Source organism: Amblyomma mixtum, chromosome 1 (genome assembly GCF_055824585.1).
Source record: "Amblyomma mixtum isolate Tamu chromosome 1, ASM5582458v1, whole genome shotgun sequence".
Taxonomy (NCBI): Eukaryota; Metazoa; Arthropoda; class Arachnida; order Ixodida; family Ixodidae; genus Amblyomma; species Amblyomma mixtum.
In genome coordinates, this window is record NC_143012.1 from 216,705,488 (window position 1) to 216,728,802 (window position 23,315).

Consider the following 23,315-nt stretch of genomic DNA (forward strand, 5'->3'; position numbering starts at 1 on the left):
CCGGCAGCTTAGCTTCGTCACATAAAGATTTTTAATTGCTGTGAAGGTCGCTTGGTGTCATTGTCTCGTCAATAGTAAACCGTTACACCACTGCACCGCTTCCCGAATCAATTGCTTGCCGCGACGCAGTTGAGGAAAAGAAGCCGGGATCACCTCCGTCCCCGTCGATAGCTCAGTTGGTAGAGCGGTGGACTGTAGCGGTTTCGTACTGCGGACATCCATAGGTCGCTGGTTCGAATCCGGCTCGATGGGGTGTTCTTTTTGTTACTATTTTACAGGCAACCCAATAGGCACCTATAATTTGCAAATGATTGCCGGCAGCTTAGCTTCATCACATAAAGATTTTTAATTGCTGTGAAGGTCGCTTGGTGTCATTGTCTCGTCAATAGTAAACCGTTACACCACTGCACCGCCTCCCGAATCAATTGCTTGCCGCGACGCACTTGAGGAAAAGAAGCCGGGATCACCTCCGTCCCCGTCGATAGCTCAACAGGTTACAGACTACAGGCTGCCGAAGTCAAAATTCTGGCGTACGCGGATGACATCGCGGTGTTCTGCGCCACCAAAGATAGCATTAGAGAGGCAACTAATGTCGTCGAAAAGTTTTGTGAGGCGACTGGAGCCCAGATAAACTGGGATAAAAGTCATGGCTTCTGGCATGGCGATTGGGTGGACACACCAGAAGCCTTTTGTCGGCTCACCTGGTCAATGATGCCAACGCAGTACCTTGGTGTGCCTCTCGGAAATTATCGCGACCCTGAACCATACTTGAGGGATCAAGCCTTGATGGCTAAAGAAAAGGCGAACGGGTGGCAAGGCAACCAACTATCGATGTTTTCTAGAGCCACTGTCTGCAACCTTTTTTTGATCTCAAAAATCTGGTACGTCATGAATGTGTTGTGTGCGGCGAGGATGAGCATTCAAAAAATGCACCGGCCGGGTTTTTGCTATTTTTATTTGGGCCTCGACTTGGGAGCGGTCCAGTCGAACGAATTTGTTTTTGCCTGTAAAGAAAGCAGGTCTTGGCCTGGCTCACTTGTTTCTGCGACAAATTGTGGCACGCTTTGTTTTTTTACGGGATCAGAATGATATCTTTCTGCGCACAGTTATACAAATTCGTAGTCTCGTCTGTTCAAAATATGTGCGGAAGGGTGACTGGATACCTGCATGAAGTTGTCTTATCGTATAGGCTGTTGAATGTACGTTTTTCCCAGCAGTACCTGTCAACCGTTACTGTTAATGGTAGTGTTGGTTCGGGGCGTGGGAGCCCCGCATGCGAGGAACCTCTCAAGGCGGTTGCTGGGTAGAGACTGGAGTTTATTTCTTTAGAGGGAGAGAGAGAGAGGGCGAGTGTACAAGAATGCACTTTCGCTGCTGTAGGAATGCAGACGGTCACGGTAAGGGAATTGGGAATGCGTCAGTCGACGGGGCCGTGGGGACCAGATGCCGTCGGGGGAGACGCCTGCTAGCTTTTGTGGGTGCTAGCTTTTGTTGGAGCGGCCGGCCCGCGCTTGTTTCTGGGAAGCGGGCGGCGGGTATGCGCGGAGGAGGCAAGGGTTGTTGGAGCGGCCTGGCGTCGCTTGGTCGACGAACACAACATCCCTTCCTCCTTAGTTGTGGTCACCGTATCGGTCGGGCGGGCGCCTTTCAAGCTGGGGTCTTAGCACTTGCTGTTGCGTGGACCCGTTGGGTTGGTCTCCGCAAGGTTGTGTCGCACGGTCGTCCAGACTGGCCGCCGGTTCTCCGTGTACGGAGGGGGGCGCTGTAGACAGGTCGAGCACAGGCGAAGTTTCCGCTGGCAGCGTGATCACGTACGTAGCTGGCACAGTGTATTGTTCACTTGCTGCTGGTCCGTTCGTCCGATCGTGTGGTGGCGGATCTTCCGTCGGGTAGGCTGCTGCACCTGGTTTAATGTGACCAAGGTGCCTACGAACCGTTCCGTTTCTGTGTTGAGAAGTCTCGTGGACTTCTGCGGAGCTCGTCACTCCCTTGAGTCCTCGCTGCTGCCTTGACGCACTTTTTGATGGCAGGGCCAGGTCCAAAGCACGCTTCTGGTGGCGTCGATGTTGCAGACGTTGTCGTCAGCACTCCAGAGTTGCAGTCGGCTGTCAAACTTCTGAGGCTGCGACGTAGCTGCTGATCGAGTGGCTTTCTGTCGGCTGCGTCGATGTTGCAGACGTTGTCGTCAGCACTCCAGGGTTGCAGTCGGCTGTCAAACTTCTGAGGGCTGCGACGTAGCTGCTGATCGACTGCTTTCTGCCGGCGTCGTCGATGTTGCAGACGTTGTCGTCAGCACTCCAGGGTTGCAGTCGGCTGTCAGACCTCTGAGGCCGCGACGTAGCTGCTGATCGGTTTGCTTTCTGCTGGCGTCGTCGATGTTGCAGGCGTTGTCGTCAGCACTCCAGGGTTGCAGTCGGCTGTCAAACTTTTGAGGCTGCGACGTAGCTGCTGATCGACTTGCTTCCTGCCGGCGTCGTCGATGTTGCAGGCGTTGTCGTCAGCACTCCAGGGTTGCAGTCGGCTGTCAAACTTTTGAGGCTGCGACGTAGCTGCTGATCGACTTGCTTTCTGCCGGCGTCGTCGATGTTGCAGGCGTTGTCGTCAGCACTCCAGGGTTGCAGTCGGCTGTCAAACTTTTGAGGCTGCGACGTAGCTGCTGATCGACTTTACGGCAGTTGGTCACGTCGCTGGAAACGTTACGGCTGTACAGCTCGGATGGTCAAGCGTACCGGCTGTACCGCTCGGATAGTCTGTCATCGACGTGCTTCTGGAGAAGTGTGACTAGGTCTCCATAGCTGACTTCTCCGGGTGGTCTAGGATCGAAGTGCTTCAGGAGAAGTGTGACTAGGTATCCATAGCTGACTTCTCCGGGTGGTCTAGGATCGATGTGCTTCAGGAGAAGTGTGACTATACGTATCCATAGCTGACTTCTCCGGGAGTCTTCGGTGTGACCAGCACGCGAGCAGTCTCGAAGGTGTCGGTCCGCATAGCGTCAGGAGGAGCGCGTGCTTCTTTGCATCGTTGGAGACATTCGTTTGCCACGAGGTAGAATGTGAGGCGCTGAATCCACGATCCACGAAAAGGCTCGATGACACCGTGCAGTCCTCCAGTAGCCATCCGCGACACCTCGAACTGCGTACGCTCTACGTCCCACCCTCGTCGCCAGTGTTAATGGCGGCGTTGGTGCGGGGCGTGGGAGCCCCGCGTGCGGGGAACCTCTCCAGGCAGTTGCTGGGTAGAGACTGGGGTTTATTTCTTTAGAGGGAGAGAGAGAGAGAAGGCGAGTGTACAAGAATGCACTTTCGCTGCTGTAGGAATGCAGACGGTCACGGTAAGGGAATTGGGAATGCGTCAGTCGACGGGGCCGTGGGGACCAGATGCCGTCGGGGGAGACGCCTGCTAGCTTTTGTGGGTGCTAGCTTTTGTTGGAGCGGCCGGCCCGCGCTTGTTTCTGGGAAGCGGGCGGCGGGTATGCGCGGAGGAGGCAAGGGTTGTTGGAGCGGCCTGGCGTCGCTTGGTCGACGAACACAACAGTTACAAAGAAAAAACTCTACAGTGACCTTGTAGATGTCATGCTCCCTGTACCTTTGTACCGTTCTCCACATCGCGGTGGCCCAGGACAGGACGTCCTAAAAAGAGTGAAGAAAATGCCTATACTACCCTCCGCCAAATCGTTCTTTTTCAAGTTACATACAAACACCCTCCCAGTTAAGACCTGGCTTCACGATAAAGGACTCTTCATTCCCTGGAACACTGACTGCTTTTTATGCAAGCAACCCGAAACAATAGAACACGTATTTCTAGACTGCTGGGACCCGATCTTTCATTGGGATGTACTCCAAAGAACTTAAAAAATACAGTTACCCCTGCATCCGTACGGCATACGTTTCTTGCCTGTGAATACCTCAGAGGAAATACCTTATGACCTCATTATGGTCCTTGGCCTCCACGCGGTGTGGAAAACACGAATGCGGACTTGGTTGTTCGCCCGGTTCGCGAACATTTCATTGAGAGCGTTGTGCGCTTAAGAAATATGTACAACGCACTGCCTGATCCACCACAATGGATAACTGTACTAGATGGATTAATGTCGCTCAAAAAATTTTAAAGTCGTGTCTGCCGAAGTGTGGCCGTCATGTTTTATTTCTTGTAAACTCTTGATTTGTACGTCAAAATCGGCAATAAAGAAAAAAAAACCGTCGATAGCTCAGTTGGCAGAGCGGTGGACTGTAGAGGCTTCGCACTGCGGACATCCATAGGTCGCTGGTTCGAATCCGGCTCGACGGAGTGTTCTTTTTGTTAATATTTTACAGGCACCCAGAGGCCACCTATAATTTGCAAATTATTGCCGGCAGCTTAGCTTCGTCACATAAAGATTTTTAATTGCTGTGGAGGTCGCTTGGTGTCATTGTCTCGTCAATAGTAAACCGTTACACTACTGCGCCGCCTCCCGAATCAATTGCTTGCCGCGACGCACTTGAGCAAAAGAAGCCGGAATCGCCTCCGTCCCTGTCGATAGCTCAGTTGGTAGAGCGGTGGACTGTAGAGGCTTCGCACTGCGGACATCCATAGGTCGCTGGTTCGAATCCGGCTCGACGGAGTGTTATTTTTGGTATTATTTTACAGGCAACCCAATAGGCACCTATAATTTGCAAATTATTGCCGGCAGCTTAGCTTCGTCACATAAAGATTTTTAATTGCTGTGGAGGTCGCTTGGTGTTATTGTCTCGTCAATAGTAAACCGTTACACTACTGCGCCGCCTCCAGAATCAATTGCTTGCCGCGACGCACTTGAGGAAAAGAAGCCGGAATCGCCTCCGTCCCCGTCGATAGCTCGGGTTCTACTTCCGGCCACCGAGCGTGACGGACGTGTGTATCATGGGCTCCCAAGGAGCGGATTCAGCGGCCCAGCCGGGCCGCGGTATCAGGAGTACGATCAAACCGAACGAGGACTACCAGCTGATTCTGCCGCATTTGCCAACAGGTTCGAGCGTTTTGCATACTGTTTTTTTTGCATGGCGACGTCCAAGCCAGGCCATACCGTGTTGAAAACTTTCGTGACGCTCTTGAGCGTCTGTCATTGCTGCCGGAAGTGGTTGCCCTCGGGGCATATCAGATGAATCATGTTTGGGCCGTGACATTCTGCAATGAAGAAGGAAAAAAACAAAATGCTACAGGCGGAGGCGTTCAACGTCAAGGACCACCGCTGTGTGGTCATTGACCTATGCAACCAGGGCGTCAGGCTGAAACTGTTCTGGCTGCTACACGGCGTGAAAGATGACGACGTGAAGGCAGCTCTGGCGGCTTTTGGAAAAGTGACCGACATAACTCGGGACAAGTGGAGAGTCAAAGGCTGCGTCGACAAGTCGTCTACTACGCGCTCAGTGACATTGAAGCTGAAGGTGGGCGTTACCATCGAGGACTTACCGCACCAGCTGCGTGTTGGAGAGAACGTCGCTCTCGTTCACGTTCCTGGCAGAGCTCCGCTCTGCCTCCGGTGCCGCGGCACCGGACACATACGTCGGGAGTGCCGTGTGCCACGTTGCGGGCTCTGTCGTCGCTTCGGCCACGACGACGCCCAGTGCGTGCGAACATATGCTACCGTAGCTGGTCCTGGTCGTAGGGATACTACTGAGGAGCATATTATGGACGAAGTCGACGCGGTAGAGGCGACCCGTGAGAGTCGGGAAGACGCAGTACCGAAAAGCATAGCCTCAGAAAAAGCAAAGCTTCCCACGGAACATGAGGCTGCCTACTCAGAAGAACCACCTGTGCCTGACACCAGAACTGAGGCGGACGCGGGAAAAGCAGATGATGCTGCGGTAGGTGCACCTGAGACGGTTTTGGAATCGACCGACGAGAAGGACGTTGACACGGAGATGCCCGCGGCGTCAACTTTGCCAGCGAAGAGGACGCACGACGAAGCTGATGACAAGGCGACGAGCTACGACGGGACGGACCATGAGGAACCTCTTCCCAAAGCGCCTCCTGTTCGACGTGCGGCCTACAAGCCCAAGACGAACATCCCTCCTGATCGTAGGACTTCGTCGGGTGTCCCTCCGCCTTAGCGGAGGTGCCTTGCAGGGTTTTCGTGTTGGTAACCCGGTCGTCGATCGGGTTCAGTGCTGACACCGCCGTACTTTGCAAACTGGAAGTATTTTTGATGAGGTGAGCTGCAAACCGATGTCACTTCGAGAGCGGCGAATCCCAACCATTTAGATGGCGTCTCAAATAACATCTTGCTTGCGTTTTGCCACACTGAACGTGAGAGGTCTGTCTGCGCGAAGGAGGCAAAATCAGCTTAAGTGTCTCTTGTTCGAAAACGAAATCGATCTGTTGGCTATTCAAGAGACAAAAATTGAAAGCGAAGAGTTGACAGATGCGATGGCTGAAATTTACCGTGCACAGTTCAGTGTTTGCGTGTGCCATGCAAAAGGAACGTCGGGAGGGTGTCTGATTTTAACTCGAAACTGCAAAGTCGCTGTGGAAACTGTATTTTCATGTGAAAGCGGCCGGATTGTAGCATGCGATTTTTACTTTTCTGGTGTAGAGTGGAGAGCTGTGTGTGTATATGCACCTAATAGAATTCCCGAACGAGATGCCTTTTTTCGCCGTGTTCAACCTTTCCTGCTGACAGAAAAGCGTGTACTATTGCTTGGAGATTTTAACTGTGTGTGTAGAACTGAAGATAGAACAACGAACAAAACCCTGCAGGACACGAGTGCCGAGCTGCTGTTTGAGATGATTAATGAAGCAGAATTGGAAGACATTGGCATTATAATGCAAGGTTCAGAACAAGCGCAGTACACGCATTTCCAAGGCGTTAGTCACGCAAGGCTGGACAGAATTTATGTTTCTTCTGAGGTTGTGCCCTGATGTTCCCAGTACCAGACTGTGCACGTCAGCTTCAGTGATCATTCTTTAGTCGTGGTCACACTTGGGGAGAGGAAAAGGACTGTCAAGTTTAGTTGGGAATTATGGAAATTTAATGACACATTGTTGGAGGATGAGGAGTTTAGCAAGAAACTAAAAGACTCAGTCAAAAGCTTGTTAGAAAAAGAGTCAGACTTTATACAAACATGGGAACAATTTAAATGCGACGTGAAAGTGGCCGCTATAGAAAGAGCATGTGTTTTAAAGCGTAAGGAAAAACAGCAAGAAAAGGAACTTCGTACCGAGCTTGATTTCATGCTCAGCATGGAAGGCGTCAAGCCGGGGTTGTACAGACAAGAAATAAGAGACCAAAACTAAGCTTGAACTAATAGATGAAACGAAATATCGAGGTGCAGTGATAAGGGCTCGCAGCGAAAGATTTTGGCTTGGGGAGACGCCCACAAAAAGGGCGCTCAGCGACGAAAAACAGTATGCAGTTTCGAAAGAGATAAAGGAAATTTGTTATCGTAATGACGTAACTTCCGAATCTGAGATGATTGAAAGGGCGTTTCTGGAATATTACCAAAACTTGTTCAGCCTTAAAACGCCCGATGTTGAACAATATAAAACTGCATTCCTGTCGCTAATGCCAAGAGTCGAGGATGACCTGGCGCAAGTACTTGAGGAGCCCATAACGGCAGCAGAAATCGAAGCTGCAATACAGCAGCTGAGCTTAAACAAGTCGCCTGGGCCGGACGGCCTCGGTGCAGCACTTTACAAGGCTATGAAAACAGAAATGGCAATAGCATTACAACGCGTAATAAGCGAGTGTTATGAAAGAAAGTTAACTCTGCCGTCTTTCCGAACCTCCCACGTGGTGTTGATCCCAAAATCGGACGACCCGAGTAGGTTGCAGTCAGTTGAGTGTTACCGCCCAATAAGCTTAACTAACGTAGACTACAAAATTTATATGAAAGTGCTAGCCGGACGACTCCAAACAGTAATTAAAACCCTTGTTGGCCCACACCAGACCTGTGGCATAAAAGACAGAACCATTTTTACTAACATACACGTAGCTAGGAGTGTCCTTGAATGCTGTGATGCAACGGAGGGTTGTGTCGCCTTGATCCAACTAGACCTGCATAAGGCGTTTGATAAAGTTGTACATGAAATTTTGTTCGCGCTGTTGGAACATGTGAATGTAGGATGTATCGTCACTGATGGCGTGAAAATTGTTTACAATGGCTGTACATCAAGGTTCATAATTAATAAGCGCCTGAGTAATAGTATTCCTGTCTTGTCGTCAGTGAGGCAGGGTTGCCGTCTTTCTCCACTGCTTTTTGCACTTTACCTGGAGCTCTTTTGTTTAAAGCTGTTAACTACGCAAAACATTCGAGGTTACGCCTTTTGTCATAATGAAGTGAAGGTATTGGCATATGCAGATGATGTAGCAGTGTTCTGCAGAGACCAGGAAAGCGTGCAAGAAGTGGTGAGAGAAGCCGTAAATTTTTGTGATGCAAGTGGCTGTGCGATAAACTGGCAGAAATGTTTTGGTTTTTGGCATGGAAAGTGGCAGGCCACGCCAGAAGTATTCTGTCGAATGAAGTGGGTAGACACGCCAGGAAAGTACCTCGGCGTGCCGCTAACCAACTACACAGAAAGCAAAGAATATTGGGCCCATGAAACCGAACAAGTCAAAGCTCAGACAGGCAAATGGGGCGGTCACAACTTTTCCATGTTTGCAAGAGCTACGGTGTGCAACATGTTTTTATTAGCGAGGATTTTCTATGTTCTGCAAGCGTTAACTTTGCCAAGGACTTCAGTGCAAAGGTTGCACAGAGTGTTTGCAACGTTTATTTGGTCGTCAACATGGGAACGTACCAGCCGATGCAATCTGTTCCACAAGGTGCGGAACGGGGGGCTAGGATTATCAAATTTATTTCTGAGGCAGATAGTGACTAGATTCTTTTTCTTGCGTCAAGATAATGATTTTCTGCGAACTATTATACAAGTGCGATTGTCAGAATCACTGCCTGATTATGTTGTGTCATCCATGTCTGCAGGTCGGAGTGGGTTAAGTGCTTTCTTGCAAGAAGTTGTTGCAGCAGTGCGTATTCTTCGGTCAAAATTTTCCGACGAGTATCTAGCCATTGTAACAAGGAAAAAGATGTACAAGGACCTGCTCGATGTGTTTCTGCCAGTGCCTGTTTATCGCAGTGCATATCTTTTGGGTCGCGAACGCGATGTGCTAAAAAGGGTCAAAAGAATGCCGGTGAAGCCTTCAGTGCGTTCTTTCTTTTTTCAATTGCATACTGCAACCCTCCCAGTGAAGCCATGGTTGCAGAGCAAAGGCCTTTTTGTACCTTGGTCAGTGGAATGTCTAATTTGCAAAAAAGTGGAAACTATAGAGCATATCCTTCTCGATTGTCATGACGCTGTCTTTCTTTGGGATGTCTTGAAACGCACCGTGAAAAAAGTTACCTTTGACGCCTTTTGGAATACGCTTCCTACCATGTGCAGAAACAGGTGAAGTGCCTTGCGACCTGCTAATGTTGCTCTGCATGCATAGCCTATGGCGCACGCGAATGGATGTCAGGCATGAACATTCTGTTGTGCATCCTGCACATCAGTATTTCATTGAAAGCATCATGTACACACAGGAAGTTTTCGGACAGCGAGCTCCACAACCTGAGTGGTTGCCTGTCCTCGACCAACTAAAATCATTTAACCCATTTTATCATGGTGCACTAGCTAGAAACTGACCAGTGCTTTTATTGTCATGTCATTGTATTTTTGTGTTTCGTTTTTCCGGCCAAATCGGTAATAAAAAAAAAACCGTCGATAGCTCAGTTGGTAGAGCGGTGGACTGTAGAGGCTTCGCACTGCGGACATCCATAGGTCGCTGGTTCGAATCCGGCTCGACGGAGTGTTCTTTTTGTTAATATTTTACAGGCACCCAGAGGCCACCTATAATTTGCAAATTATTGCCGGCAGCTTAGCTTCGTCACATAAAGATTTTTAATTGCTGTGGAGGTCGCTTAGTGTCATTGTCTCGTCAATAGTAAACCGTTACACTACTGCGCCGCCTCCCGAATCAATTGCTTGCCGCGACGCACTTGAGGAAAAGAAGCCGGAATCGCCTCCGTCCCCGTCGATAGCTCAGTTGGTAGAGCGGTGGACTGTAGAGGCTTCGCACTGCGGACATCCATAGGTCGCTGGTTCGAATCCGGCTCGACGGAGTGTTATTTTTGTTATTATTTTACAGGCAATCCAATAGGCACCTATAATTTGCAAATTATTGCCGGCAGCTTAGCTTCGTCACATAAAGATTTTTAATTGCTGTGGAGGTCGCTTGGTGTCATTGTCTCGTCAATAGTAAACCGTTACACTACTGCGCCGCCTCCCGAATCAATTGCTTGCCGCGACGCACTTGAGGAAAAGAAACCGGAATCGCCTCCGTCCCCGTCGATAGCTCAGTTGGCTTTCCACTTCCGGGCGCCGAAGCGAACGGACGTGTGATGACGGGCTCCGTTGGAGCGGCTACAGCGGCCATGTCTGGCCGCGGAAACAGGTTTATGTCAACTGATAGTGAGTACCAGGTTGTTCTGCCCAGTTTGCCTACAGGTCCGTTTGTTGTAAATACAGTTTTTTTGCACGCGGACGTAAGTGCTCGCCCGTACCGGGTAGAAGATTTCCGTGACGCCCTCGCTCAACAGTCGGTGCTCACCGAGGTTATCGCCTTGGGGGCGTACCGCATGAGCCATGTTTGGGCTGTCACGTTCAAGGACGCTGAAACGGCAAAGAAGCTAGCCAGCATTGGTGAATTGCAAGTGAAGAAGCAGCGCTGCCTCGTCATCGACCCGGCCAACAGGGACGTCCGCATGAAGGTGCACTGGCTTCTCCACAGTGTACCGGATGAGGACGTACGCCTCGCCTTCGCCCCGTTCGGCAAAGTCACTGAAGTTGCCCGCGAGCGTTGGCGGGTCCAAGGAGTGACCGACAAGGGCTCTACCACCAGGCTCGTGACACTGAAGCTGAATGCTGGAGTGCAAATTGACGATGTGCCCCATCAGCTAAGTGTTGCAGGTGAGCTGGCCCTCGTGGTTGTGCCGGGCAGGGCTCCGCTCTGCCTTCGCTGTCGCGGCACGGGTCATATTCGCCGCGAGTGCCGCATCCCACGGTGTGGTGCCTGCCGGCGCTTCGGACACGAAGACAGCCAGTGCGAGCGGACATATGCCAGCGTCACCGGACTGGGGAGCAAAGAGGATACGTCCGACTTGCTAATGGATGAAGCGGACGTCGAGGAGTTATCGTCGGCGGGAGGAAGACAAGCAGCGCATTTGCCAACGGCAACTCAGGCTCAACTGCAAACTACGCAGAAACCTGTCGTTGTGGCAAGCGCCGCGGAACAGCAACAACCACCTGCCCAGGACGTCGTGGCTACGCCGAAAGGCGTGGAAAAAAAGCAGCCTGAACCGCACGTGAGCGACGACCACACCGCGGCAGAGAACATGGACACGTCCCGTGAATCAACGAGTCCCGCAGCCGGGAAGAGGACGCATGAAGACACCACCAGCATGCTGCAGCAGCGGGACGAAAGCGGCGGGGACGAGCCGCCGCAGAAAACGCCAGGTAGGCGGGCGTCGTTCAAGCCGCGACCGAACATTCCGGTCGACTCTCGGCAGGCGGGTAAACCGCCTCCGTAGCTTTGTGTTGCCTTCGTCATAATGGGAACGGGGGGATTTCTAAGCTCTATGGCTGTGTCGATGTGCCGTTTTCTTTTCGTGTCGAGGCAAGGTGCTGTTGGCACCAAGGTTCTTCCTGCAGGCCCCAGTGTATATTTTGTTGGCAGACTTGCGATGTGTATATGGGCACACAGACCTGGAGAGCAAGAATTGTTTGCGGGGATGGGCACCATTCCATTGCGTTACCATGGCTCTTAATCTCGGGGAAATGCTACGCGTAGCAACGTTAAATGTCCGGGGGCTAGGTGCAAGAAGGCGACAGTGTCAGCTAAGACGCCTTGTTCTTGATAAAGAATTACACTTAGTTGCCGTACAAGAGACGAAAATCGAAAGCCAAGAACTGAGCGACCGAATGGTGTCCAATTTCCGTACGCGTTTCGATGTATGCGTTTGTCATGCGAATGGTGGATCAGATGGTTGCGCCCTTTTCATCCGTAATAACTTGGGGATCTGTGTACAGTCAGTGTTTTCATGCCAAAGTGGGCGCCTTTTAGTTGTTGATCTTGCTGTTTAGGATTTATCTTTCCGTGTCATTTGTGTCTATGCACCCAACGTTGAGACCGAGCGTCGATCTTTTTTTGAACGTGTTGAAGCCTACCTTAACTGTCACAAAGTGTTGATATTGTTGGGCGACTTTAACTGCGTATGTACAATGGATGATCGCGCTAAACGCACACGAGTTCGGGACAAGAGCGCAGAAGTATTAAGTGCCCTGGTGCATGATTATGATTTAGAAGACATTGGTAGCGTATTGACGAATGGTACACGTCCTCAGTACACCCATTATCAGCCTGACAGCCACGCGAGATTAGACAGATTATACCCATCACCCGAACTGGTTTCTTCATGTGCAGCATATGAAGTGCAACCAGTCCAGTTCAGTGACCACTGCTTGGTAACTGCAACGTTTGGAAGAAGGCAAAACAAAAGTCTCTTCAACTGGAACCTCTGGAAATTTAACGTGAAGCTTTTGAAAGATGATGCATTTGTTAGCGCAGTAACGGAAGAATTAGAGAAGTTGCTCACACTGGAGCCAAACCAGTTCGGAGTTGAATGGGAAGAGTTTAAACAGAGAGTTAAAAGAATAGCCATCGAAAGAAGCAGCATTATTAAGTTCAACCAGAAACAAAACGAAACAAAACTTCGCCAGGAACTAGAATTCTTGATAAGCATGGAAAACATTCAGCCCGGTAATTGTACTGAACAAATAAGGCGGGTGAAAACACAGCTCGAAACTATAGACACAGAAAGATACAAAGCGGCAATTGTACGAGCAAGATCCGAGAAGCTGTGGGCGGGAGAAACGCCAACAAAGCGCGCACTATCCGACGAAAAAAGATACGCATGTCGGAAAGAAATCCGGCAGCTTGCCAACGGAAACGAGATCACGACTGACCAAAAGGTTATTAAGACAGTGATGGCCGAGCATTTCCGGAACCTGATAGGTCACCCACGTGATACGAAAGACAGCTTCCAGAAAGAATTTCTTTCCTTTATGCCACAGCTGGACGAAGAAGTACAGACACAACTGGAAGAACCGATAACCGTCAGTGAAATAGAACGCGCAATAGATGACCTGTCCCTTGGTAAAGCACCCGGGCCTGACGGCCTAGGAGCTGCCTTTTATAAAGCTTTCAACTGTTCTGTTGCTCAGATTTTGCACAATGTCATCACTGAGGCATACGACAAAAAGCGAGTTCCTTTATCATTCACAACGTCACACGTCGTGCTGATACCAAAGAGTGACGATGAAGCAAAACGTCTCTTGCCAGGGTCTTATCACCCGATAACCCTTGTCAATGTGGACTACAAAATATTTAAGAAGGTATTAGCGACACGACTTCAGCGCGTTATAACAAAGTTGGTAGGGCCGAAGCATTGCAACAAACGTGCATGTCGCGCGAACGGTCCTCGAGTGTTGTGACGCTTTTGGCGAGCGCGTTGCGATGATGTAGCTTGATCTGGCCAAAGCCTTCGACCGTGTCTCGCACGAGGCTCTGCTCTGCATTTTAGAGCATTCTAACGTAGGCTGCGTTATCAGTGAATGCGTCATAATGGCGTACACTGACTGCTCAACGCGAATCATCGTAAACGGGGAACTGACAGACAGCCTGAGCGTTCGCTCGTCGGTGAGGCAGGGATGCCCTCTTTCGCCCTTGCTGTTCGCGGCTTACCTTGAGCCGCTATGTTTGGCAATTGCAAACAATGAACGCATAACAGGATATAGAGTACGTGAGGCAGAAATAAAAATCTTGGCCTCCGCGGATGATATCGCCGTATGATGCGCAAACAAAGAAAGCATTAAAGAAGCCACAGCTGTTGTTGAACAATTTTGCGAATACACCGGAGCCCAGATAAATTGGGACAAAAGTTATGGATTTTGGCATGGAGACTGGGACGCCACGCCGGAGCAATTTTGTCGCCTTCATTGGTCAACAGTTCCTAAACCATACCTCGGTGCGCCCCTCGAGTGTTATCGTGATCCTGAACAATACTGGACCGATCAAACAACGAAGGAAAAAGAAAAGGCTGATGCATGGCAGGGAAGACAGCTGTCAATGTTTTCCCGTGCGACTGTCTCCAATGTCTTCCTAATTTCAAAAATATGGTATGTGATGAACGTGCTGTGTGCATCGCGAACGAGCATACAAAAAATCCATCGGGTCCTCGCTATTTTCATTTGGTCCTCGACCTGGGAGAGATCTAGCCGAACTAATTTGTTTATCTCAGTCAAGTGCGGTGGGCTAGGTCTGGTTCACTTGTTTTTGCGGCAAGTCGTGTCACGATTTCTTTTCTTAAGGGATCAAAATGACCCCTTTCTCCGCACCGTGATGCAGGTGAGGCTACGTAGACTTCTGCCAGGATTCATTGTGACGTCATGTGAGAACACATGTGGCGCTGTGACTGGTTATCTGCGCGAAGTAGTGCTCGCGTTCAGGTTGTTAAACGTGCGGTTTTCACAAGACTACTTGTGCACTGTTAGTAGGAAGAAACTGTATAAGGACCTTGTTCACACCATGCTACCTGTACCGTTATACCGTTTACCACACCGTGGACGCCCTGGACAAAACGTACTCAAAAGAGTAAAGAAAATGCCAATATTACCTTCAGTTAAATCCTTTTTCTTTAAGCTACATACCAACACACTTCCAGTTAAGACCTGGCTTCAGGAAAAAGGCATCTTCATACCGTGGTCAACAAACTGCTTTTTATGCAAAAAGCCTGAAACCATAGAGCACGTATTCCTAGATTGCCGGGACCCGATTTTCCATTGGGACGTTCTCCAGCGCACATTAAAGAAACAGTTGCCTCTTGACCCATATGGAATACGATTCCTGCCGGTAGACGCTTCGGACGATATACCGTACGATCTTATCATGGTCCTGGGCCTCCACGCGCTGTGGAAAACGAGAATGCAGTTTGAACATGCCGAACCTGTCGTGCGTTCTGTCAGAGACCACTTTATCGAAAGTATCGTATGTCTCAGAGAAGTTTATCGAGCGCTCCCTGATCCACCAGAATGGATTGCTTGTCTGGATGCATTGGTGTCTCTGAAAAAATTTTAGTGTCATGTTAGCCCAAGTGTGGCTGATATGTTTTACGCCTTGTACCCTTTCATGTTGACTATAATCCTGGCAATAAAAAAAAAAAAAAAAGTCGATAGCTCAGTTGGTAGAGCGGTGGACTGTAGAGGTTTCGTACTGCGGACATCCATAGGTCGCTGGTTCGAATCCGGCTCGACGGAGTGTTCTTTTTGTTAATATTTTAAAGGCAAACCAAACGCTGCCTATAATTTGCAAATTATTACCGGCAGCTTAGCGTCGTCAAATGAAGATTTTTAATTGCAGTGAAGGTCGCTTGGGGTCATTGTCTCGTCAAGAGTAAACCGTTACACCACTGCGCCGCCTCCCGAATAAATTTCTGGCCGCGACGCACTTGAGGAAAAGAAGCCGGAGTCACCTCCGTCCCCGTCGATAGCTCAGTTGGAGTGTTTTTTTTTTTAATGCGAAAGTATTAGGTAGCTCATCAGCACAAAATCCCGCCATCGCCCTGAAAATGGCGGCATTACAAAACTTGTAATTGGAGGAGACGGTTGTACGTCATCAAAGGCCGGAAAAGGAGAAATGTTAACCAGTTATAGCCAGTACTAGTATTTTCAACTGGACCAAATACAAAGGAAGAGAATAAAATTAGAATATTGCTCGAACCGAATTGAAATTGAGTTAGACTGCAATTGGAACATAAATGGAATACAGTTGGAACTGAATTGAAATGTAATTGGAATATAATTCCAATGCGCATTGCTCACGCGTAAGTTCCTTTAGTGCTCCCGGTAATTTTAATTTTTGGGCCGTGTAATTTATCCATCTTATGGAGGTTGCATATCCACACGTGACTAACTTTTCTCATGCGCTCAGTGGAGAAAAATAAAAATTATTGTGAAAATACTTTCTTCCTTCCTGATCTCCTCTACGTGGTACGTCGTGTCTGTCATGCCGAACCTGCGCATGGCATATGAAAGTCGTAGTGAAGGATTCCGGATTCATTTTTACACCCCGGAGTTCGTTAATTTACAAGAGAACCAGATGATAACCTCCCGTATATTTCCTCGTATAACCATCCTGTCATGCCAGGTGTCACATTTTCACCCCAAGGAATCTTGAAACTATTCGAATCTTTCAAATTGACTTCATCAGCTGGCGTCGACGGCATCAATGCCAAAGTGCTCAAAAGCAACAAGGAAATCACCAGTGTTATTTTGTCCCACATTTTTCAGCAGTCATTACCATCCGGCATCGTCCCTCATGACTGGAAAGTGGGTAAGATTGTTCCAGTTCCTAAGCCAGGTTCTACTAACTACCGGCCCATATCTCTGACCAGCGTCTGTTCCAAATTTATGGAGCACGTTATTTATTCTCAAATCACAAATTTCCTTACATCTGTTAAGTTCTTTAACCCTAACCAGCACGGATTTAAAAAGGACTTTCATGTGACACCCAACTTGCGCTATTTCTTCACGACATAAGTACTAATTTAGACCTTAATACGCCTGTTGACGCTCTCTTCATCTACTTCGAGAAGGCTTTCGACAAAGTCCCTCATAAACGCCTACTACTAAAGCTTTCACAACTCAATCTTGAGCCGCTCGTCTTCAACTGGATACAGGACTTCCTCACTAACCGTCAGCAATTTGTAGAAGCCAACAACAAATCTTCTTCACTCTCTAACGAACTCTCTGGTGTGCCGCAAGGCACAGTTCTTGGTCCTCTCCTTTTCTTAATTTACATCAATGGCTTGCCTAATCATATTTCATCAAACATCCGCTTATTGGCGACGATTGTGTCATTTACCGTCATATTAATAGTGCAGCAGATAATAATGCACTTCAATGTGATCTATTAAGATTGGAAGAGTGGTGTCGCAGATGGCTGATGGTCTTAAATACTAACAAAACTGCGCTTGTTTCCACTCACAGACAACAAAATTACCCTACCCCAAATTATCTTCTTAACGGTTCTAGTGTCTTACCCCGCAATTGCATTAAGTATCTTGGTGTTGACATTTCGAGTACCCTTAACTGGTCTATCCATATAACGCGGATAATTAACAATGCTCACAAAACTCTCGGCTACCTTCGTCGTAATTTACGTCTAGCTTCACCAGCAGTTAAATTACTAGCTTATAAAACATTAATTCGGCCAAAGTTAGAATACGCATCTGCCATCTGGGACCCCGCTCAACTTAACCTAACTAACTGTATTGAACTTGCCCAAAATTGCGCTGTTCGATTCATCTACTCAAACTACTCATACTTCGCCAGTGTTACTTCCCTCAAAAATAATGCATGCCTACCTAACCTCAAGCAACGTCGCACATTTGCAAGGCTGTGCTTGTATCACAGAATGTATCATAACTTGTCTTACAACTGTCCTATCCAGCCTGCTCATCGTTCTTCAGCCCGCACAAGCCACCGAAATGCCGTTTACCCGCCTCCTGCTCGCACCGTGACCCATCTTCATTCCTTCTTCATCCAAACAGCGCGTGACTGGAACAGTCTTCTCACAACTACCATCCTTCATACAAACCCGGATCATTCCAAGAAAGCCATCGAAAAAATCTGTTATTAACAACAGGTTGCTAGCCCACCCCTCATGTAAAGCCCTCACCCGAGGGCCCTCGAGGTATTTGTAATAAATAAATAAATGTGTGCTGAAATAACAAAGCATACGGACGCTCCAACTACACTGTCCTTTCATCCATGTCGATGATATACGTCCCTCTTCTTCAGCTGGCGGTTTGAATATGAGTACGTAAGCTCGCAAAGAGGCGTCTTCTGCGGTAAAGCGCTCCCTTACAAAAAAATTTCTAGACAGTCTATAGACAGTCCTTAGACTTCTGTCTATTAAGTATATAGACTGTATAGACAAATTCTAGAGAAGTCTACAGACAATATAACTGCTATAGACAGTCTACAGACAATCTATAGATTTATGGCCATGCACTTTTAGTAGACTTTTGTCTAAATATAGTCTAAAGAGTATGAATAGACGAAAAGAAATATCTATACGAAGGCAATAGAATGTATAATAAGTCTGTAGACCATTTTTATAAGGGACAAGCAAGGCAGCAAAGTTTCGACGGAAGTGCTCATCAATGGAAGTGGCTTCAGAAGCTCTTGGGAGCAGTACGGAAGCCCCGCAGGTACAGTCTTTGTCAAAAGTAACCAGGCTGCATGGTTTGCTTCACATTTGTATAGTAGAGCCTTTACAGCTTTCCCTAAGGTCGAAAAGTTCTTTGAAGGTGAGGACAGGGGTTCTCCTTGCCATACAGAGATTTAGAGCTTGAGGGCTGTCATAATAGTTTAAATAAACGACTGAGAAGAAAAAGCATGCAGCCTGGTTACTTTTGACAAAGACTGTACGTTTGAGGGCCGTAGTGCGAGGAGAGCTTCAAAGTTCCGCTTACGCTGTGGCCCGGCCAAGCGCATATTCCATTGGCCCTACCTTAACGTCATCTGTATCGGGCCTACTACTGATATTTAGTCTGGTTACTGAAATCCCATCTTTCTTAGCGACGCGTATAAATAAATGCGTATAAATGAAGGCTGGTTATCACGCATGCGTACACATTCACGTGCATCAGACGAAAAATCATCTGTAGCCACATTTGTGAGAAACGTTTCGAAAGCGCCATCTTATTCGACGCAAGGTAATTGTGATTTACCACGGCGCCTTTCCTCTTGATCTACCCTCTCTCTTTATTCTTGACATTTATTGTTTACATGCTGGGAGGTGAATGTTCGCTATTTATCAGCATAGTTAATTTATACCAGCGCAGATGGCGCACTAATCGGCATCAAAAATAAAAAGATAACGTGTTATATTTCCTGCGCAGCTCTTTGTCTCCGGCTATCTGTATTGAACACAAGTCAGCCTCTCATAAGAGGCACGAAGGTCGAGAAATATTGAATAATTTAATTCTAACATTAAGCATGTTGTCGTAATCCGGGTATCTGGCGCATTTTCCACGGGCTAATAAGCAGACTATTCAGTACAAATACGCGCCTTTCTCACCTATTTCCCTCCACTCTGGCTGATCGCTGGCGTTCCGAAAAGCATTAACTGCCACTTAAGAATTCAGGGGGCACATTGTCTAAAGTGCGTGGAGGCGAAAGCGTTTTCCGCACCACTTTGACTGCCTCTGGGGCACTGGTGACGTTACCACTAGATGACGTCATACATAATTAATGACTAATTACTAAGTAATGACAAACTACGAATCAATGACTAATTACTGATTAATAACTGAACACTAATTAACTGTTAATTAAGACGCTTAAGCTTCGCCTTTAGGAGTAGAACGCGACAGCGTGTTGTAGCGCTGCCAGGGAGTCCACGGAACGCCACCACCCGTTCGGCGCTATGCCTTGACCTTTGCGACCCGCCGCGGTGGCTCAGTGGTAAGGCGCCCGTCTACCGAGCCGGAGTACCCGGGTTCGAACCGACCGCGGCGGCCGCGTTTCGATGGAGGCGAAACGCAAGAGGCGCCCGTGTGCTGTGCTGTGTGTCGTTGTTGTGACTGAGAGAAGGATGAAAAGGAAATTGCACGGGCCTGCCTACTGGCTCGAGCCAAGCCACCACCGCTGCCACGTGCAGATAGAGGAGAGTTAAGAGATCAGAGGAAAGAGAAAAAGGAAAGAAAATACGAGCGTGGCAGCAACAACTGCGTCCGCCGGAGCGGACGCTGCTGAAACAACAGATAAGCGGCCGAAGCCGCGCTCGCCGAAGCGAGGACAGATGCGATGTCAGTGCACGTTAAAGATCCCCAGGTGGTCGAAATTATTCCGGAGGCCTCCACTACGGCACCTCTTTCTCTCTTTCCTCTTTCTCTCTTTCTGCCGCCGCGGTGGCTCAGCGGTCATGGTGCTCGGCTGCTGACCCGAAAGACGCGGGTTCGATCCCGGCCGCGGCGGTTGAATTTCTTTGGAGGAGAAATTCTAGAGGCCCGTGTACTGTGCGATGTCTGCACGTTAAAGAACCCCAGGTGGTCGAAATTTCCAGAGCCCTTCACTACGGCGTCTCTCATAGCCTTAGTCGCTTTGGGACGTTAAACCCCATAAACCAAACCAAACCATCTTTCTCTCTTTCTTCTTTCACTCCTACCTTCCTCCCTTCCCTTACGGCGCGGTTCAGGCATCCGCCGAGATATGTGAGACAGATACTGCGCCATTTCCTTTCCTCAAAAACCAATTTACCAATTTACCTTGACCTTTGAACGCAACACTTTTTAAGGAAAGGAAATAGCGCAGTAATTCTCTGTCATCTCTGCGGACACCCGAACCAGACCCGAACCACACTGTACAGGAAGGGAGGAAGTGGGAGTGAAAGAAGGAAGCAAGAGGAGCCGTAATGAAGAAAATGAAAATTGTATTTAAGGAAAGGAAATTACGCGGTAACTATCTCTCACATCTCGGTGGACATCCGTCATCCAGGCGCTGGATGTAACGCCGGCCGGACGGGAGAATGAGGCATTAAAGGCTTTCGCCTTAATAATGAGTCGCCGTACCACCTGGGGTACTTTAGGGCGCACTGATATAGTGCAGGAACACAGAAGAGAACGAAAATAGCACAAGCTTCCATGTCATATTTCCCTTCTGTGTTCCGTCTTGTTTGCGCTGTTTTAGAGCGCAGCTCTTTGGCGTCCGTTCCTGGGTTTCGCGTCGTCGTCGGCGTCGGCGTCGGCCTCGTAACCAGCTCCGCCCCCAATGTCACGCTTTTCAATTGGTCGAAATGCTCGTGACGTCACAGTGTGCGAATTTCAAATGGGGCCAATTGTACTTTGGCTAGTAACCATGCAACCAATCAAAGGGATCGTATAGTGATGCTGCAACTAAGTTGGACTGAGTTTAGTTAATTGCTTAATTAATCAGTTAGCCTAATTAATATAGAGGAGAATGAAGAGGTCAGAAGAAAAGTAAGACGCGCACCGCAGCGACAACAGCGTCCGCGGAAGAAGACGCTGCTGAAAAAAACATAAGTACGAAGCCGCGTTCCCTCCACCACCACGCACTTCCCCACTCAGTAAGACGTTGCTCGTTTCATATACGTTGTGTCGAACATCCTAGACAGTTCCAACAATTGACAGGTTAATGACAGAACACGATGGATAGAAATACAAGAATATAAATATGAAATAGCCTAATTAACCTTTCTAGTTAGACCGCATAAATCAATAAAACCGAGAACGAAATTGGTCGAGTTGGGGAATCGAACCAGGGTCTCCGGAGTGCGATACGATCCGTGCGATCCGTGGCACTTAGCAACAAGGAATTGGCTTACATCACTTCACATGTGACATAAGTTTTGATTTTCACGGCCCTTTTCACACTATCTTCTTACTTCTTTGTGTTATGTTTTTGTTTTTGTATATATACCCTTCCGTCCTTCAATAAACCCAGTTGATAGTCAGCGCTTGTCTTGTTGTTGTCCCGCCTTTTTTGCGCTGTTCACCAGTATGGATACGAGCACGCTAGCCACTCCGTAATGCCAGCTGAATGGTTTGCAATGAACAAAGGCGCGTCTAGCTAATACGGCGTCTTCGTTCACTCCCATCTTCCCCCTTTCCCTTACGGAGGTGCAGGTGTCCACCCAGATATGCGAGAGAGATACATTTCCTTTCCTCAAAAAATAAATTTACGGTCCAGCAAGGCGTACAGCCGAATTTGCGATGGCGTTCTGTGGACTCCCTGGCAGCGTTGCAAGACGCTGTCGCGTTCCACTCTTACAGGCGAAGCTTAACATGTTAACCACACATCAGTAACACACGCAGACAGCCAATGGACGCGTCATTCGCTGGCAGCACTTGATTCATCATTCACAACCACATTCTTAACGTACGCTCTCTTGCCGCTCATGCCAAGGATGTACACCACGATCACATTCTGCGCCACTCCTCTGTACTTTGCTTTGCTGAAACCTGGATGGATCCCGAAGAGCCTCTCGAAATCATAGATTTCCAATACTGCTGTGGTGCTCGCAGAGACCACAACAGAGCGGCGGGAGTCGCTATCTACTTGCGCACAGGTCTCTCTGCAATACCAGTCGAAATGTTTGGCACGTCACATGAAGTTGGCGAACTGTGCGCCGCAAAGTTGCCCAACGGCTTGCTGGTAGTAGCTGCCTACTTCGCCCCTACCGCACTCACGAAAGACGTCGTGCACTTCCTGCAACTCGCATTAACCGTCCATCGATCCACACCGATGTTAGTAGTGGGGGACTTTAATGTTGGCATAAAGACAAACAGCAATTTCCTAACACTTATGCGGGAGAACATCCCGTTCCTCTCGCTCGTAACGCGTCCCACGGCTGTGACAACCTCGCGAGGCACTTGTATAGATCTCGTCTTTGAGAATCAAGCATTGGTGTACCAAGTCGAACATATATCAGTCTATTTCTCCGACCACAAAGCTTCCTTCATGACTGTCAAGAACTGTTAGTGGAGTCTTTGTTAAAGGAATACGTGTGAAAAATAAAAAAAAAATTCTGTGATAGCGCATACATGTGTTGCTCGATTTCTTTGCCTCAATCTATCGAAAAGGTGAAACAGCTTATTTGCTGCGCTCAAATTTCGCATTAGGAAGTAACGTAATCGTCGGTAATTTTTAACCATGAATGTCCACCAACTAGCCCAACTGATAAAGCAGCTGATACAGCAAAGAACACGGGCGTCTTTTGCGTTTCGCCTCTATCGAAACGAGGCCTCCGCGAACGCGACTTGATCTCGCGTCTTCCAGCTCAGCAGCCGAGCGAATTCGTTGGCAAAAACCGTGGCAGATCATTTTAGCAGTGCACGAGTGCTGTCAAACCGGAATTATAACGATCAGTGGTAACACTGCATTACAAAACCGAGCCTGATTTAGTTGAATTATTAATTAACAGGTCTAAATACGAGCAGGATTCAGCCGCTTTAATTGACGATGTGACCACGTTAACAGTTCTATAGGACAAAATAAGCATTGCTGAAATTTATATAAGCTCGTCGGTTACTATTGATGCTAGTATTAAAACAACCTGCAGCGATTAGCTTATATTTACTTTCGCCGCTGTGGCTCAGTGGTTATGGTGCTCGGCTGCTGACTCGAAAGACGCAGGTTCCATCCCGGTCGCAGTGGTCGCATTTCGATGGAAGCGAAATTCT

General features: G+C 48.5%; 6 non-coding genes across 6 annotated transcripts; all 6 read left to right on the forward strand.

The window, feature by feature from the left end:
- Nucleotides 1-161: 161 nt before the first annotated feature.
- On the forward strand, nucleotides 162-252 carry TRNAY-GUA (transfer RNA tyrosine (anticodon GUA)). The gene is given in 2 exon segments: nucleotides 162-198; nucleotides 217-252. It is a non-coding gene; the product is annotated as a tRNA-Tyr (tRNA).
- A 3,944-nt stretch (nucleotides 253-4,196) lies between these two features.
- TRNAY-GUA (transfer RNA tyrosine (anticodon GUA)) lies at nucleotides 4,197-4,287 on the forward strand. Its single transcript is given in 2 exon segments — nucleotides 4,197-4,233; nucleotides 4,252-4,287. It is a non-coding gene; the product is annotated as a tRNA-Tyr (tRNA).
- Nucleotides 4,288-4,509: 222 nt separating this feature from the next.
- On the forward strand, nucleotides 4,510-4,600 carry TRNAY-GUA (transfer RNA tyrosine (anticodon GUA)). Its single transcript is given in 2 exon segments — nucleotides 4,510-4,546; nucleotides 4,565-4,600. It is a non-coding gene; the product is annotated as a tRNA-Tyr (tRNA).
- Nucleotides 4,601-9,708: 5,108 nt separating this feature from the next.
- On the forward strand, nucleotides 9,709-9,799 carry TRNAY-GUA (transfer RNA tyrosine (anticodon GUA)). Its single transcript is given in 2 exon segments — nucleotides 9,709-9,745; nucleotides 9,764-9,799. It is a non-coding gene; the product is annotated as a tRNA-Tyr (tRNA).
- Nucleotides 9,800-10,021: 222 nt separating this feature from the next.
- TRNAY-GUA (transfer RNA tyrosine (anticodon GUA)) lies at nucleotides 10,022-10,112 on the forward strand. The gene is given in 2 exon segments: nucleotides 10,022-10,058; nucleotides 10,077-10,112. It is a non-coding gene; the product is annotated as a tRNA-Tyr (tRNA).
- Nucleotides 10,113-15,272: 5,160 nt separating this feature from the next.
- On the forward strand, nucleotides 15,273-15,363 carry TRNAY-GUA (transfer RNA tyrosine (anticodon GUA)). The gene is given in 2 exon segments: nucleotides 15,273-15,309; nucleotides 15,328-15,363. It is a non-coding gene; the product is annotated as a tRNA-Tyr (tRNA).
- Nucleotides 15,364-23,315: the final 7,952 nt, after the last annotated feature.